This window comes from Pinus tabuliformis, chromosome Q, assembly GCF_031772625.1.
Source record: "Pinus tabuliformis cultivar Carrire ecotype Pingquan chromosome Q, CPIR1, whole genome shotgun sequence".
Taxonomy (NCBI): Eukaryota; Viridiplantae; Streptophyta; class Pinopsida; order Pinales; family Pinaceae; genus Pinus; species Pinus tabuliformis.
Window position 1 is genome coordinate 670,018,610 of NC_142296.1, and position 7,992 is coordinate 670,026,601.

Below are 7,992 nucleotides of genomic sequence, written 5' to 3' on the forward strand. Positions count from 1 at the left end.
TCTGAATAACACTTTTAGGGGGTGGTCAGATAACTGACTCACTGTTAGGGCAGTCGATATGGAGCGATACAGACGAAGACAGACTAGAAGGAGAAGGAACATCATTGGCTTCTTTCTCCATGGTCTGTTTAGATGTAGCTTGATAGTCCTCGATTCGAGTAGGGTTCAAGATAAGTGATGAACCTTGCATCATGAACACTTGGGAACCTGAGAAAGAAGAAGATTGAGGCTGGTCTACCAATTGGGTTTGTTGTGACAGAAAGGGTTCTTTTAATACAACTAGAGTCCCTTTTAGCAAGTGACTAACTTCAGATCATCGGGGACAATATTTAGTGTAATGATCCTCCTCATAGATTAAGCAAGGATATTTTGGCTTTTGTCGAGATGCGTCATCAATAGAAGATTTAGGAGGGTCCTATTTTGGGGCATCATCTTTGGCTTTACCTTTGCCTTTCTTTTTACCTTTAGAGGATTTATCTACTGTGGTATACTCAACAACATGAACCTCAGAGATTTTACCAGGAATGGATGAATTCTTAGAGGGATTATTGGAACCAACATTCAAGACCAATTTCTTCTTCGAAGAAGCTTTTGAAGGAGCTTGAGACACGAAACCAGTCACATCGCCAACAAGTGGTGTATCGGGAGACTTCGATGCTTCAAGATCTGATGATGGTATCAGAGCATCAAGTAACATCTCATACAATGTGCCAGATTGTGAATAGACTAGGTCTAAATACTGAGCATGGGAAATAGCTTGCTCTTCAGTAACACATCCACCCATGGCTATGTCCTTAGCAATTTTGCTGATAAATGATTTTGTGAACCATTTTGTTAGCAACTCATCAACAATCTCAAACTCGATGATGTGATGCCGACATCTCCATTCATGGATATGATCAGAGATGTGATTCGTGGTGTCTTGCTTTAGTGACGTAAGCAAATGGGTGCCAGTTTCATAGTGAATTCGCTTCTGAAAATGGTTGAGAAAATCCATAGCAAGAGAGTTGAAGTCACTGTAGGTACCTCAAGGCAATTTGATGTACCACTTGGTGGCAGCACCTGTGAGAGTCCTTTGTAAAATTCGAAGAAGGATAGACTCATCGACGTACGAATTGGAGGAGCATGAGAGGCCATATGTCATCACATGGGCTTGTGGATCCTCCTTCACTTTTCCCTCAAACTTGGGGTAATTTTTTGGAATCTACGATGGAACTGGAGGCCAGTACAGTGAAGAAAGAATGGGATCATTCATGAGCCTAGAAACATTGGGTAGCTCCAATGTAGCCAAGAAAGGAAATTTCATATTAAATGGCATATAAGGGCTTTGAGGAGACCCAAATTGTGGAGTTTATCCTTGTTGGTAAGGATTTTTCCCCCATAGTGGCAGATGTTTTCCACATGGAATCTGATTTTGTCCCCATTAAGGGTTACCTTGCTGATAAGGAGGATTCAGTCTTAGGTAGGTTTAATACTTCCCTACCATAGGCCACTAATGAGCATTGTACACAACATAAAGGTTATACGAGTGTTGAACCTGCTGATGCAGGGATTGACCTTGACCTTGCAAAGGTTGAACTTACTGATACACATATAAGGCTTGTTGTTGCCAAGACTAACCTTATTACTACAAAGGCTGGATTTTCTGCTGTAATGGTTGGCCCTGTGACTGCAGAGGTTGGCGTTGCAAGAGAAAAGGTTGGGGGGACTGCTGAACAAACTATGTCTATGGCTGCAAAGTTTGCTGCAACTCTTGCAAAGGTTTCCCTTACAGTTGTAGCGGTTTCCATTATTGTTGCAATGCTTGACCCTGCTGCTGCAAAGGTTTCCCTTGCTGCTACAAAGGTTGTCCTTATTGCTACAAGGGTATCTGGGCAGTTCCTGGAGTGATACCCTGAGGGTATTGATAGTTCCCAAATTGGATCTGGCCATATCCACCAGGCATAGTGGATTGACCAGGCTGAACATAACGCCCAACTTGAGGAATCTAAGGCAGATTTACTGTAGCTTGTGAACCAAATGGGACATAATATGGTTGAAATGGGACCTGAGCCATATATGGCTACTGGTATTGGATGTTACCTCACCCTGATGGACCAACAGGGTTAGGAATAGCATCGTAAAAGGGTTGATTCATTCCAACCATGTGAGTTTGTAATCCACTCATACTAGTTCCACCAGACATCATAGGGATATTCAAATCTTTCCCCCCACGCGGTGGCACAATTTGTCCACTTAGTGGAGGGACAGAAGAACTTACCAAGACCTGACCTGAGACTGTCAGTTGAACCAGAAGATTCAGTCAAAATAATGAGACAGTTTGAGATGTACTGGTAGGTTAAACCGAAACTGAAGTGACTGTCGTTTTCACAACTGGTCAAGAGGTCGTGTTCTGAATGAATGGACCTGATGTACGCATAGCACCAGAAGACTAGATGGGATTTTGATACAATGACGAGCCACTAGGAGTGTCCAAAACAAACTGAGCTAGGTATAACCATGTGGAAATATGGGCTCACTTAACTCATGATAAGAGAGAGACGGGATTCTTCCCATAAAAGGGAAACCTTCTTGAGGGAACTCATATCCCTGCTTATCATCTATTTGAGCACTGTGGGTAGCAGAAATTTCGAATGACCTAGAGAGGAGACTAGGATCTTTCGTTGTGACTCCATAGATGGAAACAAATGGCGACAAGGAGCCAAAGATGTTCGAGGGGATAACTCCAAAGGAATACTAGGCTGATTGTACGGACTGTACGAACGTTGTGGAGATATCACAACAAGATCAAACAAAGGATTTGGTGGATAAACAACCAGCCTTTATGGAATTTCTGGAGTTTTCGGACTCTCGAGTGTCTAGATGGGATTATGCGAGGAATTTGGATCAAATTCTTGTGGTGACCAAGAATCTGATGGAGGCAGGTGAGAAGACAGAGGTTGGATACTCAAAACAATTCCAAGTTCAACACCTTAATCTTCAAGTGACTGATGAAGTTCTGGATGAACTCCTTGACAGAACCCTTCAGTATCAGACAATGAAGGGGAACTATGAGATGGACTCAATGGTTTAGCCATGGTGGCTTCCCCTCAACAAGAAAAAGGAAAGGAAGCAATTTGATTAAGGATTTAATAATATTGAAATTAACACAGAATTACTCAATTTGGTCTAAGAAGCAACTGCTTGGGATGACATGTTTACCGTGGAAAATTATATTTTCAAAACAAAAAAATTGCCTTTTTATATTTTAAGATTCAAGAAAAGGGCGAAAAGGTGACTCTAGTTGCTTTCAATAGTTTTTCAAGTGTGAAAGGACAAGTTTCCTGATGAGCTTTTCAACTTTATAGAGTTAGAAAAGATCAAATGACTGCTCAGGTGAATCTAGGTAAAAGGAGTACCATGTAACCATGAGCTGCAATATACACCTCAGCTAATAAATTGACCAAGGACTTGGCATACATGCAAGCAATATCCCTGAATGTTGTGTTTGGTGTATCACGTTTCCAAGGCGGTAGACTTGATGTCCTATGGATAAAGGATTGAAACCTAGAGGAGTCTCCCTTTACATATGCGATGGTACGGAGAGCATAAGTTCATGCTAGCGTTGTCTAATGTTGAAGAGAACAACATCTGCTAAGTTTTAAAGATGCCAAAACATGTCTCTAACATATACCACTAGATATGACCATTAATGTTTCAAATGCTCCTTAGGTTAATTGATATATTTTAAAGCTGAACTTGTAATTATGTCCCAATTTCAAGGCCCTAACGTTGTTTCTTCTTCCTAAAATGCAAACAAGATGGCAAAATGAAATATTTTAATTTGATGAAGGCTACCTATGTAGGGAAGAATATCACTCAAATCATCCATCAAACCAAATTCCACATGCATCTATGACCATCTTCAAGTGTAGAAAGTATGAAATCTAGTCTTTCATACAATAAGCAAATGCAATGCCAAAACAAATCTTAAAGAAAAAACATCTAAGATATAATGATTATTTTTATCTCCTTTTCAAAATGCAACAAACATAATATAGTGCAAAAGGAAAGAGAATGCAAGAAAACCAAGAAGTATGAAAATCACTTTCACATCAACGATTTGAATGCAACACAAAATGTTAAAAAAACTAGGAAAGAATTGCACTTTCACTTTCGATTCAAAACATAAACAACTTCAAAGAAAACACTTCCTTTCAATTCAAAAGAGACAATTGATTTGTAATATATCGCTTGTCAAATGAAGCCTAAGAAGCTTTCACTATATTCACTAATAAAAAACAACTTAAGGCACAAGAACTAAAAGTAATCTACAAGCAGGTCTGAATACACAAAGACTTTTAAACATAGGCAATCAATCTCTGAACGTAAGATCGATGATTGTACTAAGGTTGATCTAGAATACCTATAACCCTAAAAGGCTAATCAAACTTCAAGAAAACTCAAGCCATGTAAAAAAGAAACTGCATGCATACGCTAAGATATTCAATGAACAAACACACTAGTCAGTCTCAAGGAGAAGACAACTGAAATTGATCAGAAGTAAAGTAGTGATCATTGCTACTGTGACTAGAAAAACGCGATATCATCATGAATGTCAAGATAATATCTGCGATGGTTGAGGATAAGGACAAAGAAGTCTACAATCTTCAAAAACAGCTCTAGTTAACAATCTTCAAACATTTACAATGAATGACACTAGCCACAAGCATGCAATGAAGTCTAAAAATAAATGGTTGACCAAAATCGTCAAGAAACAAGGTGAAGGAGAGGAAGGAAAAGGTCATTAGCTCCCCAATGAAGTTGCCATTTTTTGACAAGGCTAATCCTCTCTATGGATAGAGATCATCCCTCTAGACCAAGTGGGTCTAGCAACTGAAAGGACATTCAACTAGACATCTTCGTACATTATGATTGAAAAATAGAACAAGAGAGAAGTCCTACCTTTCTCTGATGCTAATCCGATTTCCTTTATTGGGATCCTTGAACATCTTATGTTGAGGCCTTGTTCCTTCTTCTTTCAACGCTTATGTAAGTGCACAAACAACCAAGAGACAAAAAAGCTTGCGAAAACCAATAGAAAATCCAATAATAATCGGTTTAGTTGATCAAGGAATGCCAAAAAAATACATATATGAACATATATATTGCGAAGATGAACCAACGGTTGTATTATTATTTAAATAATAAACAGGAAGCTTAAAAACATAGCCTTGATATTGAAATGTTCTCCTTGAGTGTTAATCCAAGGCCAAGCCAAGAAACTCTCCAACACTCCTTCTCCAAGTCTAATGAACCATCTCTAAGCACAATCTCAGCATAGCGATGCAAATGGACATAGATCAATGATATGGAAATGGTAGAGGGGAAATGTATAGGCTGGGAGAGGGAGATAGACCTCCTCAAAGGTTAGGATTAGGCCAACATCTTAAGGAGGTAGCTCATAGGGATGAGACCAAGAGGTCAAATTAGGAGGATTCGACCTCATCTATGTGAAACCACCCCTAGCTCGTCTCTTTGGAAGCTTCTAAATCATGAAGCTTCTCACCCTCTTTGGGAAAAATTCCTTTTTGAGACCATCGTGAGTATAGAGAGAACAGAGTGATGAGATCGATGGCTTAACAAGGTGCAATAGGCTATCATCACAGTTTTCAGTGTCATAAGGGCAATGATTCTAATTTTAGCATTTCATGAGCTATTTCTTCGGGGAAAGCTCTAGATATTTTCAAGGAAATGTTAAAGGAGGGATCTTAGCTATATACATTGATGAGTACATACTATATAATGATCATGTTTCGGGCACTTCAAGGTATGTCACAGGGAAGTGCAGGAGGTATGACAAAATACTATGTAAGAGGCACTTGTATGGTGTCATGTTTGTCTTAATACTTCTTTCAATGAGGTTTCCATAAGTTTTGGGTCTCCATTTGTCTTATGTAAAAATTGAAATACCTTCCCTCTACATCATTTCACAACCCAAAGACTTCCTCATCACATTCCAAATATTTTATTATTATGGAATGTCATATTTGGAAAAATATTATTTGTGTGATAAAGGGCCTCTTTCAATGTATTATGTCTTTCCAATATTTTGGTCTCACAACATTTCACATTGAAGAAATATTCTAAGTGATAGTCTCCTAAAGGAAAACTTTTTGTCATGTGAGAGGTTCCCTTGCTCTCCTTATCACATCTTCAGTAATCCTAAGGATCATTTTGTATGACACCCATAATATTTTGTGGAACAATATGTCACACCCAAAAGATATTCCTTGGCGTAATGCATGAATTAACCCCAACATTGTCACATCCTTCAACTCTATGTCCCTAGAAATATGTTATTACATTGAATCATGCATCCTTGTATTTTGACCCATTCTTGACACCAGTAGGGCTAACTTCATGTTGTAGCGGCTACAACCACCCTCCAAAATTTTGCCTTAACTTCGTTTTGGAGCCTTCCTTCCAACTTTCATAGCAACTTGTCTTGCTTTATGAGCTTCACAAGGTTCAGTGTTTTTCTTGGGAAAAGGCAGCGTGTCGATCACAACTTGATGCATTCCCCTCATAGGTTGTTCACCTGGACTTGGTCCAGCTGTAGGCTGAACAACTTGCCTAAGAAAATTATGCATTTATGGAGGACAAGTAGCATTCCCCCTAGAAATTGTGCAATCCTCTCTGGTAGCATTCTGGTTTCCAAGATTATGCAATTTTGCTAGGAAACACTCCTAGTAGGAATTGCGTAATTTTCCCCAGCAGGGCTGCTCATCTCATAATTTTCGCAAATCTAGGCAGAAATCAACTGCTCTTCCCAGAAATTGCGCAAATCTCCTAGGAAGTCAAACCAGCTCCCAGCCATAAATGCACTTTTTCTCCGAGCAGTCGAGCAGTCTCTTACATGTGCGGCTGAGTTGACCGGTACCCTCCGAGAACGAGCAAAAATGGCTTGCATGCATGGGCTGCTTCTCCCAAGGAAACCTGCAAAGGAATCCCTTGTTTTAGGGATCTTTTTCTAATAGTTGGAGGTTACATGCAAGGATCATTCAGAAACCTCCCACCAAGTGTCCCTTTCCGTAGATTTGTGGCATGTGCATCGTAACCTCGATGTTATCAAAATCATCAATCAGACACTATAGATCTCATTCCCCCCATCAACGTTGGAGCTCTGACATCTCGCATCACATCTCAGAGCTATCGACATAGTCAACTTGACTGTTTTGGGGTAAGCCCACTTGCCATGCCTTCTATTTCATTTCTATCGCTTTTTGTGTTTTCCCTTGTATGAGTATTGTTTGCTTGATTTCTTTGAACTATTTTTGTAATTTACATGTATATTAGCTTGTCTTAGCACTGTTTTAGTTTTCATCAACATCTCACTGTTGTCACATGCATGAAACTATTTTTCATGAATATTTGTTGATTCGGTGACTCGCCTCACCCACAAGCATGTTGTTCCGTTTTCTGAATCTGTCATTCACTGTTTTCATGCATGATCATCGCATTCGCACTCACATTCACTTTTAGTTTCCCTTCAACGAGTCTGGGAAGCCTTGGCCTAGACTCTGCCTCACTGAGAAAACATTATGCAATCCTGAGAGGGAAAGCTTTGTCTTCCTCTCAAGAAATGCGCATTCCTTCCTAGTGACTATCCTCCGGGACTATTTTGCACATTTATGAGGGCAGTGACTACTGGCGCAGGAAATTACGCAATGCGGTCACTGAGCCTATATCCATTGCCAGTTGAGACTATGTATTCTGCAATCCTAGCAGTCAGTAGCCAAACTAGACTGTGCATTGCATAGTTCCATCAATCAGTTAGTCCCCCAACAGCGTAGACTGTTCCCTGTGCAGTCTTGGCAGTCAATCTCTTGACCTCCCGACTGAAATTGTACAACCTATATGATTAGTAACATAGGTATGTTGCATGTTAGTTCTTAAGTTCATTTTGGTTTCTGACTAACATATTGCTTGCCATGAGTGTTTCCATGTCTC